Here is a 27,641-nt window from a genome sequence, read left to right as displayed (position 1 = left end):
ATGGGGTTTTTGGCATACTGGACATTAAATGTCACAAGTCAAAGGAACTGCCTCTGCCATGAGATGGGACTTTGCCCACTTTTTAGCAGCAAGGGCAATAGTAGGAGTCACGTTGGTATGGAAACTCTATAAACTGCATTTTGAATCTAACACAAAATGCAAGACTGCATGCTTTTTTCATGTAACATTGCTGCATTTGAACTGCTCACCTACTAGTGGTGTGCAGTTTCTATCAAGGCTTTAAACTATTGCTAAATAATCAGTTGTGTCCTGTGATGTTTTTCTTCTCCTACTATAAGGAAGAATATTTGCTGTAACAAGTATCACACTGAGGGGTATAAATACCAAAACAGTTTTTCGCCAAGTAGAGATAATGCTGTCCAAACAGAGACTTAAAACAATGTAATTGCGCTGTGGTTTCTGACATTTCCCCACTAACACTGTATCCCTTAATGGCAAATTAAATGACATGCATTTCTGGGACAGAATTTAGCCCCTGCCAGTTGCTGGAACATGTCACTTGGTTTGCATCTAAACATTATCACTCTTTCATCTTTCCAGCTGTCTTTACTTAAGTTTCTGAGCTATTTCTATCAGATTTTGGAGGTTTTTTTTTTTCTTTTTTCTTTTTTCTTTTTTTTTCTTTAAAGCAGCTTAGAATAGGATTTTAGAGAAAAGCAAGAAGAAATGCCATCACATTCCTAAGGGGATTCAGTCTGGATCTTGATGAAAGGGGCCACATGGGCATTTCATTTCTAGTGTCCCTGCTTAAACAGCTTTACCAGATTCACACAAACGTGTCATCTTTTCAGGCCAAAAACTGCAATTAGGTCAATGGGAATGTTACAGGAATTCTGCTAGTAAGAGGATAATACAGATGCATTCCAGCAGTGGGTTTGGCAAATTCTGTAGGAAAAAAAGAGCAACTTATTTTAGCAACAATGTAGCTAAGAAGTCCAATACTAATATGAGAAGATCAAGAATGGGTTTATAAGAAAAATATTTGTATTTGGCACCTATGACTTTATGGAGAAACTGATTTAAAGACTCTCTAGTCAGCAATATAAACCCAGTTATACAAGAAATATCTGAGGACTGCTGCTCATGTCAGTGTTTTGCTGCCTTAAAGGTGAATTTTCTGATCAGTGGTGTGATCTCAATATGCTTGGTATAGTTTCCCGGGGCAGTTATGCAGTTAAACTGAAAGCTCCTCCAATTTTGATAGTTTACTGCAAATTCAGCTGTTGTGTTCCTGTTAATGTCATGAACAGTGGCTGAAAGTTTGGCTAGTGCTTTGATAGAAAGAGGTGCTGACAGGATAAACAAATCCAAGAGGTTTGTTTATCCTCCAAGAGGATAAACAAATCCAATACAATGATATTTTGTATAGTACTTTATGTATCAGTTTAAAAATGCAAATGTTAAATGATAAATGTTTTTTCAAAAAGCAATTTTTGCAGTTGTCACTTCCTCTAGCTAGAGTATTGAAGCAGCATTACCACTGCATTGTCAAATAACTAAAAATCACTCATCTGCATTAAAAGTAGTAAAAAAATCAGTGCACATTTATGGGGAAGGAAATAGCTGAGGTTTTTTGCTTGTTTGGCTTGTATTTCTTAACAGTAGTAGAGCTAACTTTGTTGGAGTTCAGAGTTGACCAGCACTTCAGGAAAGCAGATCCCAGGCAACTTTTTGGGGGCTGACATACATAGTATGGGTCTGGCCAGTGGAAATCATATTCCAGTCTATGAACTCCTGGTCAGGTCTACTGTAACTGGCAAGAGGGTGATCAATGCACTGTATGACTAACACCCCCTTTGATCCTTCCAGAAATACTCTGACAAATTTGCAGCAATACTGCCCTTTCATGTGGTTGGCATCAGTAGATATTGATCCTCAAAGACTAATGTGACTTCTTTTATTTGCCTTTCAATCCTGTGGTCTTGTTATATAGCACAACAGAGAAACATGGCTGGTATTTTGGTTTTATTACACCAGCCAGTGTGTGTGCCACATATGGTGAATTTCACAGTCTTGTTCTCATATTCTGAGAACAAAATTTGCACTGATACTGCCATTACAATAATCCACTGTGTGAATCTACCACTTTCACATCCAATCAAGTCTCGTCTACTAGTTTATTTCACCACTCTTCTTAGGCAAATTTAGAATATTCCATCAGAAAGAAAGATTGTATGTTGACTGTGAAGGACCATTCATTGAACAGCATCTTTCAGTGTTTCTTCATATTAAGCCACCAAGGTGATTTCCTATGTATGGATTGCCTTCCTTTCTTTGAATTTTAGAGCAATTTTTTTTGACTCAGTGATGATTATACTCCTTCTAGGTGAATAGCCAAATATCTCACTGCATTTCTGTTCTTTTCCTTCCTTCATTTTTCCTTCCTTCCTTCCTTCCTTCCTTCCTTCCTTCCTTCCTTCCTTCCTTCCTTCCTTCCTTCCTTCCTTCCTTCCTTCCTTCCTTCCTTCCTTCCTTCCTTCCTTCCTTCCTTCCTTCCTTCCTTCCTTCCTTCCTTCCTTTTTTTTCCCCCCTATTTTTAATTTTATGTATACCGCACTATTTCACGCCTGTCTGTCCTGATAAGTATAATAACAACTGGAGGTGAGCAGGACCACATGCAGGACTTTGAGACACTAATTGAATATTCCTCTAGAGAGCCATGGCATTTGAGTTGAATGTTATTTCCATCAAGCTACTTTTCATCCTGCCAGAGTGATGGCTTTTTCAAGTGACTGATGTGTAATCACTAGTGATGTTCATATTCAGAGTTGGACAGACAGAGTTGACTGTCACTAGCGCCAAAGATAGTTATCTTGGTGTTTCCCTGCCAATCAGTTCAGACACACTTTCATTTCCATCTCCTGTCCCAAGCTAAACAAAATACTTAGTTGCTCAGTACGCAGTTCTTCAAAGATGCTTTCTGGGTCAGATCCACCTTCTGGACCAGATGTTGGAAACCCTTATTCTGAAGACAGAAGCTCTGAAGATAGAAGTCCATCTCTGTATCTGTTGTTTTTTCTTATTGCATTATATAAGCCATAGAAAATAAATTATTCCATAAGTAATGAAGAAAAGCAGATACAGTGTCTCTCCCTGCCCTTTTACCCTCCCTTCCTTGAGACTTCTCTGCCATATTTCCCTTCCAAGATGTTTCCAGATGCTTTGGAAGGAATTGTGATCAGTTTTCTCTCTTTTGCCCCATTAAGATAGGTTATGTAATAGGTGATTTTTTTCAGGGAGGTGGAAACAAAGAAGAGAGTGATCCATCGGATCCCCTCTCCTCCTCAGTGGCCTTTTTATCTGCCTGCTGTACCTTGGGAGTGCAGAGAAGAGTGAAATCCCAGTACTGTAATTCTCTTTGCAATGTTGGTGGCATTTCTATTTTGCCATTTGTTGCTGGTTATCAAAGGAGGAGATAAAAGTAGGAAGATTGCACACCACTGAATCGAAATCTCAAAACATTTATACCGCATTCAGGGCAGGGAGTGTATTTGTTGCTGTTCATTTGCAAATAGTAATTTTGACCTTAGACAGCTTCAGATTGTCTTGGGCTTTCTTAGTGTAACTGGAGCCTGTGTTTTGTGCAAAGGAAAATAGAATGTGGCATGAATTCCCATCAAAGAGTTGGTTGACACCTATTTGCCTTTGGTTTTGTAGAACAGAGGAAATATAATTTTTGTGGATTTTAAAAAATGTTATATATATTTTTTTGTTGTTGTTGTTTTAAATATGCCTGTGATTAACAAAGGAAAACTATGTATAAAGTAAACTATAAACTACACATAAACTTCCATTACTAACTGTAGTGGGAACACTCTAGGTGTTCCTAGAGAATGGATGTGGAACGCACCAGCTGGAACGCCAGAGATTTCACTGCTCATATCTAATGAGATCAGGGGTCAGACACGACCCTGTGACAGCAGAAAAGAGTGCAGCGGAAGGAAAAGGGTCTATGCTCACAACTAATTGATTAGCTTTGTTTTTTCCATAATTATTAAGATTTGATAAATTATTTTTCCCCTTCCAGACTGAAATTGAGAATGGAATTGAAAGAACTTGCAAAGCCTTTATTGTCCACAGCTTTATGTTGCTGATATTCAAAATAGGTAATTACAAGCAGCCATTCATCTGCAACTGCTTTACTTCCAGCTGCAGTGTGTACATTCATACCAGTGGCAAATGAGGAATGAAGAGAAAGATCAGACAGAGATTTCAAAGCAGATTACTCTTGCAGCTCAGAAGGCCAACAGAACCCTGGACTGAATCAGAAGAGGGGTGGCTAGCATTGCCGTGGATGTGATTGTCCCCATCTACTCTGCACTTGTGAGGCCCCATCTGGACTACTGTGTTCAAGCCTGGGAACCCCAGTACAGAAAGGTGGATCCACATCCACCTGTGCTGGAGCTTTTGAAGCAGGTCTAGGGGAGGGCCATGAAGATGATCAAAGAGGTGGAGCACCTCTTCCATGAAGAAAGGTTGGGTCTCTTTAGTTTGGAGGAGAAGACTCCAGGGAGTTCTCATTGCAACATTCCAGTACTCAAAGGGAGCTTTCAAGAAGGAGGAGGAGCAACTTTTTACACCATCTGATAGTGATAGGACAAGGTGGGAATGGCTTTAATCTAAAAGAGGAGAAATTTAGGTTAGATGATTGGAAGAAATTTTTTACACAGAGAGTGGTGAGGCACTGGCACAGGCTGCCCAGAGAGGTTGTCGATGCCCCTCTTTGGAGGTGTTCAAGGCCAGGCTGGATGGGATCCTGGGCAGCCTGATCTAGCAGCTGGCAACCCTGCCTATGGCAGGGGGGTTTGGAACTAGCTGATCTTTAAGCCTTTCATGAAAATATGAAAAGATGGATGATAGACAATAAATGGTGTTCTTACTGTTACAGAAGAGGGTATTAATGACCTTAACCTGCTTTGACAGTGGATTGTTTTAATAAGTGTTCTTATGACAGCCTTTATAAAAGAATTGACTTGCTTGGTAACTCTTTTCTGTGCTTATTTAAAATTCTATTATTAATAGGTGGTCCTGAAAGCCATCCATTGCTTCTACTACTGGATTGTAGACCTTTTGTTTCTTTCAGCTTTTACTCACCCTAGAAAGTGCGGATTTATTTTGGCCCAAGCCACTTGCAATTTCTGCCCATAGTAACAGTTCTACATGTAAAAACACATATCTATATCCAGATGTGTGTTTTTCTGCACTCCTCTGATTCAAGTGTGAGTACAGAGGAAAAACAGTGTTCTTAATATTTTTAAAGGCTATTTCCAAACTTCCTTTCCTGTTAAGGGAGTAGGTACTTATTAGCAGATAGAGATTCTGAAAGTGGTACATGAAGAGTGGGCTGAAACACCAACTCAAGCAGCCACATGATCAGATTTTCACAGAAGAAATAATAAACTTCAAAAGAGTTTAATTGCACCTGTCTCCTTTCTTGAAAATGTATTCATAAAGCTACTGAGATACACTTAATCCTTTCATTTGTCCAACTGATAAGCACCACTGACAAATGCCAGGGTATTTTCTCATCGACGACTGGAAAAGTGGCAGCCAGAGTCTTCAGAGGAATACCTGGGTCTCTTTATGGGGAAAGTGGCTGGGAATGCCAACTCTGACACTGGTCTGGAAATCAGTGGACTGAGCAATAATTTTATGAGGTGGAAAGTGTTGCAGCCAACCTGCTATTGCCCTGGCAGCCACATGCAGCAGCAGATGTTGTATCTAAAGTAACTGGTCACAGCACTGTGTTCCTGGGGGCAAAGTTATTCCAGCAGCTTTTAAACTGGAAAGATAGCAGCAATGAATGAGTTGTACAACTATGGTCTGACTTTCAGAGATAAAGCTGAGACTTTCTGTTTCAGAATCATAGAAGTTAGTACTGCAAATGTATTTGGCTTTTTCTCCGTTGTTTTTGTAGCCAGGTAAATTCTGTGGAAAGCAGATAAACAGTAATAAATGTATTTAAAATCATAAAGTGGTGTTGAAGCACTTTGCTGGAATATTGTTGTAAGACTGGAACTTCTAGTGACCGTCTTTTGAATGAATTATTTTTGTTCTCACTTCTATTTCAAGCCCCAGATGATCCTCATCATGAACACAGCCAGTGTAATGGAGCATAACTCCCAGTTTGAGCTTAGGAACAGATCCAAGTGACAGCTATCACTGAAAGAAAATTGCCCATCATCTTCAAAAGGGCAGTTTCTCTAAATGGGAGTTGAGAATGTAGGAGCAAATGCAATTGAATACAGCTGCTCTCCATTTATGTGGCTTCACATACAGTTTCATTTGTGAAAATCCTTTTCATTTAAAGCAGGGTGCCCAAGATTAGTTCTTACAATGATCCTTTCTAAACAACAACAGCGACAATAACAGTACAATCTCAGCTGGCCCAGCCCTTATTTAACTTCATAAGCCTGGCATGCTCTGGAGAACTCTTTAAGCTCTGTCCTACCTGCTTCTGTAAATGAAAACCTATCTGAGAACTACCCTGAGCAAATCATTCTGAGCAACCTGTTCCTTCACAAGCTCAAGATGCAGTGCACCTTTTTCCAAAATATACCTTTCACGTTTCCTGGCCCATCATACATAGAGAGACTGGAGCATTTCCCACTGCACCATTTTTCCCCAGGACTGCTTAATAAGTTGAAGCATGGAGGAAAAATATGGGAGTATAGCTTTTTTTTGTTTGTTTGTTTTTTGAACCACTTTCCTTTGTATGTTGTCTCTGATAAACAGAGAGGCTTAAATGTGGCATTTCTGAATCATGGTAAAAAATAATTTTACACTCAAGATTTACAGTGTTCCTATGAGCCTTCTATGTGATACACAGACGCACAAGAAATGACTGAAGATGGAACTGGCAATATTACCAAATCTAAGTTTGAGTTATATACTTCATTAGATTTAGAAGAGGATCCTGTCACTCCTCTTTACTGTTGGGAATAAAAGATGTTTTAATAAAAGCTAATACTATGGCTTCTTTTTTTATCTTAACAGAAACCTATATTTTTCACTGACATAAGTCTAATGAAATCAATACAGCTATGTAAACAAGAAAATTGGTCTCCACACTTCTTTCCTTTGTTTGACTAGGATCTCCAGTTAATAGCAGACAAATATCACAGCAACATCATACAGACCATGACATTTACTTGCAAAGAGTAATGGTAAATAGTAATAGTAATGATGAAATCTCCAAAGTTAAGAATGCTTTCAATCTCAACAACATTTTAACATGATTTCTGTGCTTTGTTTTTGTGCTCTTCTGTGTATTTTAGTACTTGAAGGACTTTCATGTAACTCAGCAGATTGACAGCAGATCTACCAAGTGTGTTTTTTGTTTTTTTTTTTTCTCTAGACTGGCAGAGTTAGACTTAACAGAAATGTGACATTTGTATGAAAGCATTCTGATAAATGAAAACATAATTCTCCCAGAGTTAGACTTCACTGTATTAATTAAGAAATCACACTGCCAAAACTATCCCAAGTTTTATTAGATGGTCTACTGATTTGGAAAGTTACAAGTAGAACAACATTTTTTAATTGGATGAGCAGGATAGTTGTCAGTCTCCTTTCCCTTCACCATCTTAATGCTTTTGTATATGAGCACTGTGGGATTCTTTTTTGTAAATAAGAAAATTCTAATTGCTTAGAATTTGTATCTGCTACACTTACATGCAGGTTAGAAAAGATTCTATTCATAGATGTTATCCAGATTAGATATCATTATTTCTCCATAGGTGGTTTCAAAGAAATACGTCACACAAAAAGGTTTTAGATGAAGTTCTTGCAGGATAATTCATCTAAATAATACAGTAGACACAGATTTCACTTTATTTTGTCAGTGTCTAACAAACATACTCAGAATATTTTAAAATAAAGTTATTCAACCTTGTACTTAATTTAACAATCTCTTTTAAGACAAGCATGTAATTTCTGGACCTTCTTATAGACTTTTTGTCCTCTGTCTTTCAGGTTTACAGGTGTTGTCTTGACTTTTCCTCCATCTTTTTCTGAACAAGCAGTGATTTCCAGCCTGTCTGAAGATTCTGACTCTCTCCAAATGCCAGATTCTTTTTCCTAATACCACTCCCTGCTCTCAGAGTCTTTGCTGCTTTTTGGGTGATCTCTATGTGGCCCAGTTCTTTGGCACTACTCTTAATGGGTTTCCTAATCTGTTCTTATAGCTCATGAAAGAGCTGTTTCTGTGAAGACCTGAGTGAGTGTTCGGTCCACTTTGGCTCTCTTTACACCTTTTGGTGGCTGTTTCTCAGTCCAGTGACCTTCGCTGTCACACCAGTGCCTCAGCACTGTATTTTCCTGGAGGAGTAATGCCTCAGGTTTTTACAGGCTTAACCACAGGGTAGGTTATGTGGTAAACATAGTAGGAGTTAACCACAGTTGTATGAAATTAAATACTTATTGTAAACTCATGCTTTATTCATGTGAGTGCTGTTCAGTAGTAAAAGCTCATGGTATGATATGATGCTAAACCACGGAATCCTTAAAATAGGCCTAAATTTCTTCCTGCTTTCCCCTTTCCCCTGGTTGGAGTAGGTGGCCCAATACAACAAATTTTTTTGTGCACTGTGTTTCTTACTCCCAGAGAGAGAGATCATTTCTTGCACACAGTGTTAAAGCTTGCCTGAGGGACGCTGTGGGATTTCTGTCACAAGGGGTTGTTCAAGAGCAGGCTGGACGAGTAGCTGTCAGAAGTGAAAAGCACCCACTTGTTTGTGCCTCCAGGCACTGAATTGGACCAGATGATTTCTTCCAGAGGTCTCTTTGAGGCTTATTTTTTTTGATGCTGTTTTGAGGCCAATTCTCTGGTCTGCTGTTCTGCCCCAGTGAGGAGGATCTGTGGTAGTATAATGATATTTTTTTGTCATGCTATTATGCTTCTAAATGTAATAATTTGTTGAAAGGGATGCTTAACCATGATTTTTAATCTGTTGAGACTGTGAGCTTTCATCTTTCACAGTGTTTACAATACTTTAAAAAATAGATGTCTGTTTCCAGTTTGTGTGATCCCATTTTTAAATGACCATTATCAAGTCTCTAAGCAAGAACAATCCAGGGAACGAGTTTGTTTAAAATGTAAACCTGCTTTCAACAACAAGGCATAAATTAATGTGGTGGTTTGACTTTTGTAATAAGTTGGGAGTCATTGGAAAACTTTTTTTTTTTAATCAAATCTTTGTAATAGAAATGAAGTAGTGGAAGCATTTATGTTGTTTTATATGCTCTGTTTAACCACATGCAGTCTTAGCCAATGACTGACTAAGGTTAATGGGCAAAATGTTAAAAACAGGTAGGGAAATTGAATGTTTAGCCTGCAGTTTGATGTAGGATAATGCATGTCACAACAAAAATGGGATTCTAGAAGCTCCTTGTCCTTTTTGACCCCATTAAACAGCAAATAACTTAATTCCTACTTAAACAGGAACTCCATCTGTTCTGTACATTTCACTGGAAGTAAATATGTAAAAATGTTTTTTCATAAATTTATATATATATATATAAAGTAGGATTGCATTACTAATAAAATTTTAGTCATAGACTATTTTTTGGAAAACTGCCATGGGGATATGAATTTCCTATATTGTCTCAGTACAAAATTATACCCTCCCAAATGCTCATTATACTTTGACAGCAATGGACTGTATCCTGTGTTAATGAAAACATGATCTAGATGGATGGCAAGTGAAAAGATGTGGCAATGACAAGGTATAACTTTTCTATCAACCTGATTACTGTCACAGAAGTGGGAATGTGTGAATTACTCCTGCCATTTCCTTCTTCACCTTAAAAGAACCCAGTTATACACAGGGAAATCTGAGCACAAATCTGCATGAATGTTTCTTTTTCCTTCTTTCACTCTGATGGTCTTCCTCCATTGTCTGTGCACGTGGTCTTCACCACGCTTCTTGTGCACATTCATGGGAAGGAAATGGGAAATTCTACTTCTCAGTGTTTTCTTTTCTCTTTTTCTCATTCATGAATGAAAATGAAAATATCACTGCTTAACTTTTCCTTCACTGCAGTGTCCCTCACATCCCTATAGCGCTTCATGGAGTTATGTGGATGGCTTCAATGGTATAAAGGCACTCACTGTTTGCTGTTGCTGAGAAGTAAAGATTTCAGAAGATGCTGTAATGGAAATAGCTGCAATTGTAGGCCATGTATTCTTTAAAACCAAGTGACTTTGTAGTACTTCAAAGTATTCTTATAGTAACCTTGGGAAAAAATATTTTAGGGGGTGTGTGATGTTGCTCCATCTGTGCTGCACAACAGAATTGTCACCTCCCAAGAGCAGTGACAAAGGCCAATCCTGAAGAGTCATGTTGTCTTGACATAATGGACAGTCCCACCACACACTCTATTCTTTCCCCTTTTGCTCTGTCTTTTCTCTTCCCATGTGAGACACAGAAGTGATTTTAAATGTCTTTCAGTGAGTCATATGGTATTGCTGGTGGATACTTTTGCTAATTCTGTTCACACTTGAATGTCTCTATGTACAGATCCTCTTTGGTACTTAAAAGCTACCATTTCTTTTGGTCATCTACTTGACACTTCTGTAATAAGAACTTGCTTTCATCGAGCTTTCCTCTTTTTTTTCTTTTTCTTTTTCTTCTTCTTCTTCTTCTTCTTCTTTTTTTTTTTTTTTAATAGTAATGTCAAAACCTTGAGCTATTGTTTATATTCTGAACTGTCCGTTTAAATTTCTAAATCTCTTTTCAAAAATGGATCAGATTGAGCCTTACGTTGGCTGCATACCTCCTCACACCTTCTGGCAAGCATCAGCAGCCAAGAATTCCACTCTGTTGTGACTTATTGCTTGGCTGAAAAGAAGCTAAATGTACACAGGAAATTTAATGTGGTAGAAGTGAGAAAAAGAAAAGGTTGGAAGGTTGGAAACAAATTGTAAGGAATTTGTATACAAGCAGAAGCTGGAATATATGAGAATACATGCATTATGAGGTGTTCCTCAGAGCTGGAAAACACAAGTCTGCCTAAGCAGCCATAGCTTTTAGGCACTGAACTAATTCGGTGATGATAACATTCACAGAATTTCTAATCCAGTGGTTTCTTTCAGTCTGTAAGTGAAGGAGACAAAAACTAAAAGACTGTGCATGTGGAAGGGGAGATTAAACTGACCGATGCCAAGAACCGATAGGGAAATACTATTAGCTTTCCAGGTGAACAGTTAGGTGGGAAAATCCTGTTTTAGGCAACTGGATGGACAAGACAGAACTCCGGAAAAAAATGTGGGAGAGAGCCAAAAAAAAAAAAGAGATGAGTTTAAAAACCAGAACAGGTGCAATTCAAATGCGCTGGACCAACTCGGTGAGGAGCATGTGACCATCTAAACAACAAAATTGTTCTTCTAGGTACTGTAGATACAAGCTGGTACCAAGTCAGATTGAATTTTTTTTTTCTTGGTTTTGAGATATGAACCTTAAAGTCTCATTGTATTGTAAAGGAATTATAGGCATTTTAAATGTTTCTAATTGCCATCCATTCTGCTGCTCTTGCATGTAGTTTTACTGCTGGAAGAATATGTATTTTGGCCAAAGGCACACTTTGATATACCTGGTTTTCAAGCAGTTCCGAGGTTATATAACAACGTGAGTTCCACTGGGAGTTACTTGGTCTATAAATGTGTCTTGAGACAACATTTTGCTTTTTCTTTGCAAAATACTGTTCTAGTGTTGCATTCAGATTTCAGTTCATTTTTCTCTGCTGCTTTACAAACACCTAATGGTAAGATATACTATACAAGGCTCTCTGAAGACACTATATTACATACCATTTACATCAGCCCAACCCTTGAATTCTGTGGTTTTCTTCTTAAACATTTTTCCTTCTGTAGTTTGACATGGTGGGGACATTTGATAACTTTTGTTCTTTTGCACTAAGAAACTGAGAACATTCTCTAATTCACATATATGGAGAATTATGAGTGATAAAGATCTATGCAGTTTTCTGAATAGGTTTGTGAGTTTCTGTCTGTGTTTTAAACTAATATCATCATGAACTTTCAAGAGATATTTTTTGATTCCTGAGTAATGAAATGTGGTCCTCAAAATCCCATGGAGTATTAGAGTCAGGAAATTGACAGAACCATTGGTATTGGAACAAATAGTACAGAGTATACCTAGAGGCAACTGTTCATCTTAGTGGATAAGCAAGAAGATTTCATCAGAGAATTAAAAAAAGGATTTCAACACAGAAGGTGAAATGAAGAAGAGGTAAATAGGCACAGGGCGGCTAATAACTGTTAGAAACAACATACGCATTTCCTCATTACTTTGCCTGCCAGGAAAAGGAAAAAAAAAAAAAAGAACAGTGCTTGTAGTGGTTGTGGTGAAGTTAGAACATACAGAAAGGACTCAGTTACAAGTGGCAGATGTTGCATAGGAATGTGTTTTTCAGACAGCAAAAATGGCTGGGTTAGGAAAATTGAACTAGAGGAATATTAGCATCAGCAATACTGAGACAGCATTTTCAGGCTCTTCTTACCACTGGTATTGGCAGTAGCCACTTCTGTGTTACAATTTTGATTAGCTTGTACACTTCCACAAGAGGCAGACTTACCTCCATATCAAAAGAGGAGTTTCTATGCTCCTTTCTGAAATCCAGATGTACAGTTCAGCTGTGCTCCCCACCAAGAATCTACTTCACGTCAGAATCAATCAATTATTTTATTTATTTTTGTGAGAAGTGCTAGTTTCCATGGTCAAGCAGAAATTTTAATGAAAAAGAAATGAATACATGAGTTTTAGTCCCCCCAAAGCATATCCCTTTTTCTATAATACCAGACGATAATACATTTTCACACACGTATATGCCATCACAAAGTAAGGCTTTCTTGATCTCAGTGCTGTTATGTTTTACCATCATTTTCCATCAATGTTGGTTAAATTGTAAAAGCAGGAAGATGGGAATGGTTTGTAGCCAGTCTATTAGAATAGAATTACTTTAGATTGGAAGGGACTTGTGCAGCTCAGCTGGTCCAGCCTCCTGCTAAGTGCAGGGCCAGCTTCAAAGTGGGATCTGTTGCTCAGAGTCATCACAGATGTTAAGTCAAAACATGCCTATTTGTCAGGCTAAAAGACTCAAAAGAAGTACAAATGCACTTCTGTTGAAATAGTGCTTAATTTATATGACTCATTCAACAGAAATTAGAAACAGTTAAAAATAATTTGTGCCATGGGGAGAGGTGGGTTATGCAACCAAACCAATTTATTTTGCCAATTTCTTCATTAAAAGTGTAATATTTTTATTCTAAGAATTTTTATTTAGAGTTCTATAACTCAAATTAGAAAAAAAAGCAACTCTTGGAATAAGCAGAAGCAGAATTATTATTATTATTATTATTATTATTTGGTCTTGGATTGCGTTTTAAGGAATGGCTGCTGATTAGGCTAGTTCTGCCTACCTTATTAGCATACTGTCTGTCCATCTGCCCTAGGCTACTTATTGTATCTTATGTTTTTCTAATGTCTTCATCCTCCAACAGACTTATCTTTTTCTACTGAATATAAGCTAAATGATTGAGTTGATTATTCCCAGGTTTCTCCATGGATGAACTGTTGGGCACTTGCTGTGGGAAAACTCCAGAAGTTGATGCATAATGCATGGCCCTCAGAAAGCCAAGGGTAGAAACCCACATAATCCTGCAGTTGAGCATTTTTGAAATTGTAGGACCTTAAATGTACATCAGGAGAAGAAAACCTGAAAGAACGAACATGAACGTTTCACCTTTCAAATAAAAAACAAAGAATATTTGATTTTTTCTTGAGACATACCACTGCTCTATTAGCATAGAAACCAATCATAAAACTACTATATGTCTCAGACTTTGTGTCTAATGGGAGGCCATTAGTAATCAAAAGCAGTGATGTGGTTCATCACAGCTGTGTCAAGTTGTGTTGTCACTGGTCACTGGATGCTTAGTGACTCCAAGACTCCTGATTTCTGGGAAATTTGGCTGAAGGTCTGTTCTAGCGCTTGATTACAGCCTTGTAAAGGCAACTACTTTGACACTGTTTAAACAATAGATTAAAAATTGGAAGATCCCGTTGCCCCAGCTCAGTTTGTCTATAGGATAATTTAACTTGAGGTGTCTCATACTCTCTATTATAAGTGAAATGTAATGCTTATCATCTCTCTGTAAAACTATTTTAGACAGTAGATGAAGACTTCACAGCTCTTTGGTTTTAAAAATATTGACAGTATTGATTCCAAATATCAGTCTGGGCTTGTCTTTTAAGCCTGACATCAGGAATAAAACTACCAACAAAAAGTTAAATAAAAAACCTGCCTGAGTGACCCTTTGCTCTATCTATCCATCAGCAGGGAAGTAAACAGTTTGTCTATGATTGCCTGCCTTGCTTTTCTATTACTGTCTATTTGTTCTTCCTACCCTGTAATTACTCCATGGATCTGCTGAAATATCCTCTGATTCACATTCAAGCTATTTTCAGAAACACCCCTTAATTCTGGCTTTATATTTCATTGTTTAGTAAATATGAAAAGGTGCTCGAGATTTGCTTTATTACAAAGTTCTGTCTAGTCCTGAGAACTTAAAGCTGTGTGAGATTTCAGTTTGGTAGCAATTAAAAACTGATTTCCTGGATAAACTGGATACCAAGAAATGCAGGTAGCAACAGTAGGTGGCCCTGGATTGCCTGCACTTTGATAATAAGAAACTAGGCTAAAGCAGCTTTGCTTCAGTGGGATGGATACTCTTCTGACATCACTTCTTCATTATGAGTTCTGCTTTGATTTTTAACATTTTCTTGTAACCTTTAGCTTTCTAAACAATGTGTTTGTATATTTTTAATTATCACTTTGTCTTTATGCCTTGCATGTGAAGTAGGGAGAGATGCTCACACTACGAATAATCTTCCCCTGCTAGGAAGTCACTAGGGTGACTCAAGTGGATGGCTGATTCCTTGACTGCACTGAAGGTGGTGAGCAAGCACACGAATGCAGCCCACCTCAGAGCATGGAGAAAATATGTTTGCATTCTAGAAAGGCCTATTGTCTGTGATTATATGTCTGTCTTATATACCTGTGCTTCCCTGTATGTGATTTAACTTGTTTATCTGACCAAAGCATTTAACTCCCCACTCACCCAGAGAAAAGGTTAGAAATGTGTAGTCCCACAGGTTTGCTGGATGTCTCCATGCACCTACTGTGGTGTGCACCAGGACAGGAACAGATTTGTGGCGTAACTAAGTTGAACCACGGAGGCTGTGCACCCAGGAGAAATGTAGATGTGCTTCCAGGGCTTTACCAGTTCTCAGAGAGACGGTGGCTAGACTTTGACCAAGGAGACAGGGGGACACCAGATCCAGGTTTTTGGCCTGACGTGCCATCCCGGTAAACATTTAAGCCAGATAATATGGTATATGATAAGCCAGAAAGTCTTGGGATACCCTGTTCATTTTTCCCTATTAAGAAACAAAGAATTCCATTGTAAGTATACAGGAATGATGCATTTCAAAGCAGAGTAAGATCCCAATGTGACATTTTGTGTTCATTTTTTAATTCGGAGCTATGTATTCCCATGGGAAATTTAATTCAATGGCTTAAAGTATTTCCTTTTCTTTTTTTCCTTCTCTGTTTGCCTTTACTTTCTTATTCTTTCTCTAATATTTGTGGCATACAAAGTCAACCTTGCTTTAGCATTCTGTAGTTTACTACTGAGGATGACAAGTTGCTCCTGGGGATTTCTGTGTATTGGATTTTGATTTAAAAATAGAATACTGAAAGGTTATAAAGAAAAAGTATAGCAACACCCTTGCCAAATGAAGTCACTACTTTTAGGATCATCTTTATCCCTTGCCTTAATGTTATTCTATAGAAAGATTTTAAACATTTTTGATTATAGATATGTATTAGTTGAGTAACATAATGGTAAATTTTTCCTAACTTTGATCAGGAAAGTTAAAGTTACTCTAGTGCTCCAACACTCAAAAATCCTTTCTATTTTTAATTAAAATAACCAAGGAATCAAAGAAAACCATAATAATTTTAGAAGAAATTGATAATAATTTTCAGAATAAATAGTACTTTGGGGATGTCAACAATTTTCTTTATAGAATTGTCATCATGAGCTTTTAAATGATTAGATGTGAACTTCCCAAAACACTTTTTGAAAATGTGCCACTGACATCTGAAGAACATTTTATCGTCCCCAGTGCTTTTGGTCTCTTCTCACGAAGTACATTTAAATTAAAATTCTGGTTCTGTGTCTTTTGCCAGTCTCTCTGTTTTCTTAGGAAAGGATATTGTCTGTCTTGGAATCTTTTTCCTTGCTTGTTTGAACACAAGCCTTTTTACTGTGAACATAATTTGCACTGTGACTACGATAATGAAAGGAATCTCTTTTCACTTGCTTATTCAAATAAAGACCAAGAGAATGTTTCCAGCTTAGACCTCCATTTGTGTAAATTGCATTTTTAAAGTTACTTTTACTATTCTTGTTATCTTATTGATAAAATATTAATAGCTTTTAATACTTCTTAAGCCTACACTGCTTACATCATTTAAATCTTCCTTCCTTCTATTTTCTTGGATAGGTCTGTAATCTGAAGTGAAATCTACTTCTGTTTTGAAAAGTTGCTCTAAAATATTATTCTGTACAAAATATTTTTCTATCAGTTTTAGATAGAAAAGAATGTAAAAAGTAAAACCTATCAACAGCCTAATTAAAACAGATGTCATGTACAATGTTAATAATATAAAAATAACAAAGGCAAATTGGATGACAAGTACGTACCTTAGGAATTAAAAAACATTAAATAATTGACAATGTTGTCTATTCCCTTTTTCTCTTTTTTCTCCTGTCTCCACTTCTTTCCCTTTAATTACAAGACATTAGTTCTTACAGAATGTAGTCAGCAGAGGAAAAGATGATAAATGCTGAAATACTTATCGGCAAGCTTCAATAGGTTTGACGTGTTCAATTATCTATTAAAACTAAATTAAAATACGTGAAGTAAAGAACTAAGCAGACAAATACTATGAAAGATGACAAATTTAGACAGTTTGATTTGTAAGAATTTCAATACTTTTTAAAAATTTCTGTGATACTATGAAGTGTGCAAAAGGAAACACAAAGAGCATCTACTCTTGTAGTGTTTTATATTAATTATATATAACCTATCTGTCACAAGAACACAATCTAATATATAATTAAACAGAGCACAACTGCTGTTGACACCACATCAGGAAAGCATGTAAAAATAAGACATTATTCAGGAGTTATGCCCCGTTCTTGGACTACGGCAGTTTAAAAATTCTCTTACTAAGAACACCGTGGAAGTTCTTAACACTGCTGAGAGATTTGTACTCTGGGAGGAGAGGAAAACTTCTTCCATGTGTATTATTTTTCTGTATTTGGATAGAACAACACGCTGATATCATTTGAAGATGGGAAAAAATGCTATCTCACTCCTTTATTAGGAAGAGTGACATTAAGTATTGCTTACTAGCACTGTAAATTAAAATTAAAGCAAAAAATTTAAGAGTGAAAAGATTATGTTCCAAGTTTATCAGGTGATGCTGACCTTGAACAATATTTCTGAACAACTGAAGAGTGCTATATAATAGTACTGTTAAAAGAAAAACAAACAAAAGCCCAAACCAACAAATGGAATAATCCAGGTGACCTACTATGTAGTCTAAGTTTGAGGTGAAATAATAGAATGATCAATATGGGATTGAGTTAAAAATAATTAAAGAATAAGAATATAACCTCTGGCAGTCACCCTGCCTTTATGGAAATTGCTATTTGACTTTTCTTCAAGCTGTCTTAAGTTCACTCATTGAAGAAATTACAAATTTGGTTGCTGAAATTTGTTGCTCAGCTGTGACACTGTTTCTGTGAGGTATTCAATTTGTATTTGAAATACTTCTGATTAAAATTTGATGGAGTATTGATGAATATTTTTTTTTTTATGGATTTAAAAAAATATCTTAATTTGCTGTTATGGAATGAATACCTAATGAATGGAGAGTCGCTGTACAATTTATTTTGTCATAGCATTCCCTGTTATAAAAAGGCCATGGAGACTGATTGAAATTTACAATACATAACGACTGGAAGAATGACAAATAAATTTACTTGTTAACATTAATATTAATGCATAAGCAGGGAAGCAGTAAATAGAACTAAAGAATTTGTAATTAAAAGTAATGTAAAGTAATAGAAAGGCTGAGTAGAAGGACCGAGAATTAGGCAAATGGTAGTAGGAATTAAAGGCTGATTCAGTGAAGGAATTCAGATTTGTTTAAATGATCAGGATATAACTGTGTGTTGAAGTATATCCATGCATTTAAAACCAAAAGGAAAGAAAACAATCTTTCCCAGCTAGAATAAGAGATATCCACAATTCTATACTGCACATAATTGCATGTTTTTTTTTAATGGGGAAGGTGGCCCACAGGTTAAAAGTTACTTTTCCCTTGAAGAAATGGGAGGCTTTTCTTCTTCAGAGGTACACCATTCTTCTGATTTAAGTAGGCTCCAGACACAGACTCCAGGACTGAGCTCACATTTAACAAAGCATCTCAAAATGTGGAGCATTCTGGGATAGATCAAAATCTTGCCTGTACTGCTGTGTCTACACTTAGATAGGTTTATCACTTGTAGTTGCTATCCTTGCCATTTCAATCTTGTAGCTGAAGTACCTAAGGAGGGTGCCTGCTGCTTCTCCTGTGTTAAATGAGGCTATGCTTGTATCTGCAGAGTCAGGCTCAAAGGACCACATCACAAGGGGTAGCAACTGAAATAAACTGCCTGCAAAATAATGGAGCTTTTATTCTTTTGATGTCTTAACCAAGGTATAAAATTTTACCAATTCAGAAAAAAAGTTTGTTCAGGCCATCAGCATGGGTGTGCCTTTCCTACAGTGGTGTGATCTGTTATCTGGGTAGAGGTGAACTGGCTCCTTAGCCAAGAATAAATTTTTGGGCAACTACATCTGGCCTCTGGAGTCCAAGATTAATAGTTTCCACTGTAAATTTATAAGTCTACTAAATGCACTCCTTTTTTAAGGTGAAAACACATTTACAGCATCAATCTGGAAATAATCAGGGCTGTTTATCTGTTATCACCGAATGCTGAAGTTTTGTGAATCAGTATTAGGATGATCTTTAGGGCATAGAACAGTTATATGTCTAATTCACATCAGTGATGTCTACATGATCCATCTTCTCTGAAAGGATTTCCAATGAATGCTGGTAATGGATCTGACATTTGACAATAAGGGAAAATAGATCCTGGGAAGCAGGAAATCTCAGGAATATTAACAGAATAAATGCCAGCATATTCTTTTTGTCACTAACTTTGTAATACTGACATGAGATAAGGAGGGAATGCCAAGCCTTTACCATCCAGACCTCTCTTTTTAGAAAGACATACACATTATTCAGACTATATATCTCAGTTTCTCATGGAAAGTGGCCAAGGTATGGGAGTTAGTTTGATTTACTCATAAAAGGATCCCTGAGAAGACAGCATTTAACAATTCCTTTTGTAACAAGAAGAGGCAATTGCATCTCACTGATGTGCTGTCTAGGGATCCTTTGTGAATCTTGCTGGCTGTATGAGTGGAGAGGAAAATACTGATTGAAGTTGGAACTAACCATTAGCAGTAGGCAGTCTGTGAGTATTTAGAAAGGTTTTCATGTTGGAAATCAGTTATGAAGACAATGAGCTATTGAATAGGAAAATTAGGAGTGAATATAACTGAATAAAAATGACCAAAAGTTAGCCTTAAAATGAACAAAAATTAGCCTTGAGTCTGAAATGAGAAAAATAATACTGAGGTAATAAGATTCTTATTTATTCCTTAGTGTTTTTATTATACATTTTCATTTGTTTGACAGGCTAATGAATAAGCTTAAGGAGCTTGAAGAGTGTAGACAGAGATCGGATATAAGGAAAAAGTCTTTTACAGTGAGGGTGGTGAGGCATTGGAACAGGTTGCCCAGAGATGTGGTTGATGTCCCATCCCTGGAGACTTTCAGGGTGAGGGTGGCTCAGGCCCTGAGCAACCTGATCTAGCTGTGGTGTCCCTGTTCACTGCAGGGGAGTTGCACAAGATGGCCTTCAGGTGTCCCTTACAACTCTAAAGATTCTATGATTCTATTATTCTGTGATTCTAATAAACTCTCTAATTTTTGTATGCTCTTCAATTAGATTCAGTAGCAAACAGTGGAAAAACAGCTATTCTTATAGACTACAGAAGGATTTAGATAAATGAAATGGATGGGTTAATTGATGGGAAATGCTATTCAATCTTCTTAAATGGAGAATATCTATATGGAATAAAATACTGTGGTATCTTCCAATAGGAAGCTTGTTTCAGTGTACAGGCCAGGAGTATGATATAAGTGATGTATTGTAGAAACAAATTACTAATCCATAAACGCAGTTAATGGGACTGGGAGAAAGAAAGGACAGGAGCAAACACTGTCTGGGGAGGTATTTGCTGCTGTGATAGAAAGCAACTACTTCCCTTCCAGACAAATGGAAGGATACATCCCAGAGAGGAGATTTACAGGCTGTGGGAAGATTCACTGTATCATCATCTCACTTTTGCACAGGTTTTACCTCAGCTGTGAAATGATCCTGGAGATCTGTCCTCTGCCATAAGAAAAGCTTGTCTTTTGCAAAGGTCACAGCAGCCAGCATTGCCACCAATAGGTGGTGTTAGAGCCTTGCCTCAGCACGAATTCAGTGCTTTTGAGGAAGTGAGAAGATTAAATCCTCCCTGTGCAAATTGGAATTGCTGGCTGGGTCCAAGATGCACTTAACAATTTCTTAAAAAATAATAATAGTAATAATAAAACTGATGCTGTTGTCTTTGAAACAGTGGCACTTGAGGAAAATATCTGCTGATTTTTTAGGAGACTAGTATTTTTTAGTGTACAGCAGACCTGCATCTCTCTTGTCAAGTAGACTCACATGAAAGCACAATACCTGGTAAAGTATTTCTGTGATTGTATCTACTATCGGCATTTTCCTAGTGGTGACTGTGAGGTGTAGCACCTGGCAGAATCAGGCAAACACTTCCTAACACAGAGAGGAAACTGACCCCTCTGAACTTCTGCAGGGAACAAGAAATTTACAAGGTAAACCAGGCAGAAGTTGCAGGAGGCTTTTGGTAGGATTGTCCCTATGTTTTTCCAGGTGGGGAATAACTTGAGGCTGTCTTCTAAGGGAGTTCAAGCTGATGCAAAGAGAGAAGCCACAGAAAGACATCTCAAACCTGCTGATGCAAAAGAATATCTGTTTACATAATACAAGTTAATAGTATGAACCTCCATAACTGTTTAGCCAGATGGTACTTGGCTGTTGGACTTCTGACCTGAACAACCTAATCTATGGGACTGAAGAAGCAATTATTATAAACAAGCTCATGCAGACAGCCAGAAAAATCCAGCTCCCACTTAACTGGATTTGTTTCCTGTGAGAAATTGTATTTCCAGTGCAGTTGGATGAGGAATTAATTTTGCTTAAAGGAAAGTCAGGAGCTCAGAGACTCTTTTATTAAAGCTTGAGCTTGGCAATAGTCCCTTGCCTGATGTAGGCAGAACGGATGTGACCTGGAGGATGAGGGGAGGAAGGACACTGGGATCCTCTGGAGTTTACTGCACCATTCACTGTTCTGTAGACATTCCAGATTCGTACAAAATTTCTCACAATAGGCATTGTTGGAGTGCCGTTATCTGAGAACCTCTTTGTATGACTGAAGCAACATAAAAAGACTTTTAAGGAAAGAAGGTGTGTCTCACTGCTGTCCCTAACAGCACAATTCAGAATTTCTCTTAGTTGAACAAGCTGATGACATCAGTAGATGCAAACCTGGAAGTGACAAGTGAATCAGGAAACAAGATTTTCATGAATAAACTTGTGTTTACGGATGCTGTATATATTTTTAGGTTTACCAGTATACGTTTTGAACCACTGGGTTTTCAGTAATCTTTGTGCTATTTTGAGTTATGGCTTTTGTGAAAATGGATATGCACATAAACTTTTCAAACAAGCCTGGAATACAAACTGCAGTAGAGAATGCTGTCACGGCAGGCAGAAGGTGGTGAGACTGTGAATGAATTAGGAACATCATTATAAAGAACAGGCAAAGAATCGTGACTTTCTTTAAGACACTCACAGGCATTTCTGCTGAAGAATACTCCATGTACACTGTTTTCAATGCGACTCATGAATTTATTGATTCACTTATCAACCCACTGGTGAATGATGGTAATAGGACTGCTTTTGCAGAAAGCTTGAAGAGAATGCTAAGGACACATTTTCATGATAATGAGCTATCAGCAAAGTGCAAAGAAAATCAAGCGGTAGGAAGAAGTATAGGCCAAACTTTTGCTGGGAGCAGCACATGTGCACAGCAGTGGTGGTGACATATCACATAGTACAATCAACCTCAATAGCAACTGAAGCAGCTATTTCTGAAACATCAGAGGTCTTGACTCAGATGATGTTCATGAAACGAGCATGCAGATAACACACATCTCCAGGTCTGGGGTTGCAGGGGCAGAGCTATAGGAGCTGTGTGCTGGTGGAGATTCTGTCATCAACAGATCGAGCTGCAAGAGGTGGTCTACAGACTGCGCAGCATTAGAGATGATCAAAAGGAGATTAACCTGATTTCTCTGAGACCATGCAGCTACAAGAGCCTGAATTCTGAGATGAGTTTGAGGAGAGTAGTTTAGACTATTCTCCTGAGAGGCCTGGAGCACATCAGGCACGACTACATGGCTCTAGGGGTCAAGGTCAAGGCCTTGGGAATGCAGGCTATGTTCTCATTGATCCTACTGGTGGAGGAGTAAAGATTCTTACATTTGAAGAAAAGTCCCAGTTCACACATATCCAGTTATTCCTCTAGCTTTTGTGGGCCTCTTCAGAAAAGGAGTAAGTAAAGTGTCTAAAAGTGCTTTAGAAAAAAAATGCACTCCTTTAAAGCAGTTTAAAATTTGAAGTATTATTAGCCTTGGTAATAATCTTCATTATGTCTTTAAAATGTGTAGAAGTAACATTTCTTTATTTTTGATTAACAGAGATTTTTGATTAATTTGATTAACAAAATTCAGTGTTGGCAAATATTTCTGTAACTGGTAGAGCACTTGTAAATGAAATAAACTTCTATAAGTTTTCTGAATATCTTTTAAACTTAATGTGTGCCATTCATTAGCAAAAATACTGCATTCCTTACAAGAACAAAGTCCCAGTTGGTGAACACTGGAAACCCATACTTCCTTTGTTTTCTTTTAAGAGAGATTTTATTCACTTAGACTTTCTACCTCAGTAGGGATGGCTGTAGGAGAGTCTCTTACAATTTTGTTAGAGAAATGACTGCCTTTGGTATAAGTAAAAGTTGTGGTTTTGTAAGGTCTGTAAAGTCTGTCATCAGCATCTTCACTACTTTTCTACTTTAAATGTACTAATTCTATGATCTAGAGTTCATTCAAACATCCCGTTGCTCTCTACATAAACTCTGGCAAACTTCATTTAGTTGTTTTTATGTCTCAACTCAGAAATCTTTATTGAAATACTGTAGAAATGAATTTATGTTTCAATTACTTGGTAAAGGGTAGCAGTAGTTACAGCAAATTAGAGATACATTCATCAATTAGATTTTTGGTAAATTTCTTGCTCCCGCAATTACTCTAGATTTCCTTGACAACAGCTGGTGAAAGCATGGTCTGAAATTAACTTCTTTTTTTTTTTTTTTTCCCCTAAATTAAGCTCTAGTCATTAATTTTGTACTGTAGTTATCTCTGATAGGTCTCCTGAGCTCTCGGTGCACTTATGTAGCAGAAACATCTGGTTATGGGTAGATTCTGAAGACAAATGTGTTGCCAGCTTCAGAGTTGTCCCCTCATTTGCCCCATGATTTGGTCATTCTTAGCAGATAGATTTGTCTTCCTTAATGCCTTTTTGGAGCTGTCATTTTCTTTTTAGGATAAAGGAAATAATTAATAGGCTTTATGTTAATTAACAAGTAGTTAGATTCTGTCGCTTCTGTTTGGAAGAGAATTGAAAGAGCACAGGTGAAAGGAAAGTTTGGAGATAGTATAAATTTTTCACTTAAATATAAAAACATCATTTTGTGTTTTCTTGTAGCACTTGGAACATAAAATAACTGAAAATACCAGTCAGGACGATGATAGGTACTGTCCAAACAAAACTGATAACCATGATACTGCCCCAGAGATCACTGTGCTCTGCCAGTATTTGCACAGAATATTATCTCAGCATACGGTATGTAAATTCTTGCAATTGCAGTTACCAAGGCCCACGAGAAAGCCCTGGGATTTCTGGCAGTATTTCTCAAGGCATCCTGTATGCTGACAAAGTAAAACAGCTTTTGAGGAAAAATAAATGACTGGCTGTGGGGAAGTCCTGATAACAGTACCTTGTATGAGACTGATCAGGAATAAATGTCCTGATAACAAACAATTCTTGTAAAATATACTAAGCACTGTGAAAAACTTCGTCCAAGTAAGAATGGGTATGGCTGTGTTTTTTTGACATTGCAGACCACTATAATTTTCTGCTGTCATCCAAACAAATGGTCTACCAATAAATAGTTTTCCTACTGATAGAGTGTTTTCATACTCTACAGGTAAAAATATTATCATATAGTAAGACTCTGAGCATGAAGAAATTTTACAACTTGCCCTGCTAATCTAGCCCAGGTGGACAAACTTTAATAAAAGAACAATGATCTACAAATGGAAATTTAAAAGTACTTGCATAAAACTTCTCTTTTGTATTATGAAAATGCAAAATTACATTTCAGTCTTCAGTTGTTATTAGAGAGAGTGCTTTGGGAGGTGGGCTAACTGGAGAGGCAGGAGTGCATATTTTTTGGTGTTCCAAAAGTCAGCGTGCGCAGGGGGCTGCTGTGGACACTGAAACAGAAATATTAGTTGAAATAAAATTCTTACAGTAGAGTAATATCTTTGAAGCCATTTATTTGCACAATACATGGTAAATTCAGAAAATTGTCTTCTAAGTAATTGTAAAATATTTCTACATAACAAGTGAAAATTTTCTTTTGTTAATTCATTTACTTTCTGTTATTATTTTTTGGTCCATTCAACATTTCAAGTAAAGCAAATTACTGATCTAGGCTTACTTTCAAATTGTGCAAGTTTGTGTCTACATCCTTTGACTAGTGATGAAACACTGGGGAGCATGAAAAATTGATATTGTTGCTTCATAGCATGCCTACTATACAGCGTATAAGTTGTCTTTCCCCATTCACCTTGTTCACTTTTTTTCTCCTTTTCTTTTTTTGATGTATTACATGAAGAAGAAGAGTGAACAAATATATTTTCAAGCATCTATAGTTCTCAATGCTCTAAATAATTGTATTCTGTGCAGCAATACTGTTCTGTTACATGGCTTGGGAAAACACTGGGAGTTGGGTGTCTTATACCCTCATTTGCTTTTAAGAGTCAGATCTGCTTGTCTGGAGAGATTATTATGGCTTTTTGAGCTGTGCTTACTTTCATGCTTTTTATTATGATGATTTCTATAGTGAGTTTTTTCTTTCCCTTGACAATAGATGAGTAACATAATCCTGCTGGGTATTTAAATGCTGATCTCTTTTGTCTCATTCATATAAATGCTATTAAGGAGGGTTATTTTCTTCACATTAGCTTGCTAGAATAAATTTAACTAACCCCAGGGGCAAAGTTAATCACTTCTGATGCAAATTCTGCTTCACATGCCAAGACCAGGTGGTGAGGCTTGGTATTAATGGCAACTTAAGAGTTTGAGGTATTTTCTTCAGCGTGTAATTTTATAGCTTATTTTATTACAGCTGGACTGTTCATCTGGTTATATCTGCTGAATGTCATTCGTGACTCCCCTGCTGCTTCTCTCTGATTTTGACACATAGTTCATGAGGAGATCCTACGTGCATCAGAGCTGTTTGTTGCACTAGCTGCTGACTTTGATCATCTGAGATCCCAAAGTCATGGTTTGCTTTAGGATAAAACTGTTCAATAGGAGACAACTTCTAAAAAGGGATAACTGAAGAGTCATGTTAACACTACTGCTGAAAAAGAAGGAAATTTGAAAGAGGGTTTGTGATAATCTGGAGACTTCCAGCCTTAGAAAATGTAACTCATGTTAGCTTTTTGAAACTCACTGGCTTTGAAAATAAATCTAGATTACTAATTTAAAGATGATTTGTCTGAATGGTATCATATTTGGCAGCGCTCCCATCTCTTTATGTATATGAACGTGTGTTGTGCTGCAGTTTTAATGAGCTATCAATAAAAAGAAAAGCTATACTGGAGCAGGGTCTGACATTTTCAGATTTAGGAAAGATTAAAGTAACCCTGTGTAGCCACTTTTGAATGCTTTTATTCCTAATTCACTGGAGCAATTATTCAAGAACATTTTGCTCATGTGAAAATATGTTCTCAATGGTGCTATCAAAATAATTGCAACCTTAGCATAACTGCTGCAGAAAGTGATGGCCAAAAAAGAAAATGTAGCTTTAACTTACTTTCCTATCTTTTAAAAACAGTGAACAAATACTTTTATGTTATCTTCCTTCTTTTTAGCTTTTTTATATTTAATATAAACACATATATATAAAATATATATAGATGCATAAAATAATAATCTCTGTTCCACTTTGAGTCATGGGCACTTCAGTATAAATGAATACTAATGATGAATTAATCCAGTCTACGCTAAATCTGCATAGGCTAAAAGTTGCTTAGAGTACAAAGTTCTGGTTTCTTGCCAAACTGATAATTTGAAGTCAGCAGAGGTACATAAGAATGAATTATTTCACTTATCTTGTGTTTTTTCCCCCCCCTCGTATGAGGACTCTGACACTAAAAATGAAGCTTGCTTTCAAAATCTGACTGCAAAATATCAGTGTAGCATTCTTTTACCTTCTTATTGCATATCGCTGTCTTGTTCACATACTTTCAGTAAGTATCTTATTCTGTAGCCCTAATACAGGCATGGACTTCGATTTCATGTTCTTTTGAAATAACTCATATTTTATGTCTATGCCTCATTTTGACGCAGCTGTGATCCTACCAAGACTGTAGTGTCAGCCTCTTGTCTACAATTATAGCTTTTTTTGTTTGTTTTGTTTTCATTTGTTTATTCACTAATTTCCCCCCTGAAAATTAGGCTAGTACAGGCATGTGAAAGAAGGTTGTCATATTTAGATTGTTGCCTGTATTTTTGGGAAAGAATTGCTAGCATTTTGGACACATGCTTTTTCATCAGTGGACCACCAAATAAAGCTGCAGAAAGATGGCAGTCGGACAACGACTCTTCTTCTGCGACTTTCCAAATGGCAAGTCGGAATGATTGTCACTCGATATTGAAAGACATTGCTCTGTGAACACTTAAGACTGGTTCCTGGTAGGCCAGTTTTGCTGGTAGTGCTTGGACAGAGTCTCAGGCTGAAAGCTGGAGAAAAGGAAAAAGTTTTCCTAATTCTCCAAACAATGAATAAGTAGCCATAGCTGCAACTGTGGAGCATGCAGTAGAAGTATTTTGGGAATCCACAGAAATCACTTTAGTAACTCCTTGT

At 37.1% G+C, this 27,641-nt stretch overlaps 1 protein-coding gene across 2 annotated transcripts in view; it reads left to right on the top strand.

Annotated features, from left to right (window-relative positions):
- ITGBL1 (integrin subunit beta like 1) overlaps positions 1 to 27,641 on the top strand; it is a 137,058-nt gene that overhangs the window by 1,857 nt on the left and 107,560 nt on the right. The window lies entirely within an intron of this gene.

Source organism: Gallus gallus, chromosome 1 (genome assembly GCF_016699485.2).
Source record: "Gallus gallus isolate bGalGal1 chromosome 1, bGalGal1.mat.broiler.GRCg7b, whole genome shotgun sequence".
In the NCBI taxonomy this organism is placed as follows: Eukaryota; Metazoa; Chordata; class Aves; order Galliformes; family Phasianidae; genus Gallus; species Gallus gallus.
The sequence above is the reverse complement of the archived record's forward strand: the minus strand, read 5'-3'. Positions and strand labels throughout refer to the sequence as shown.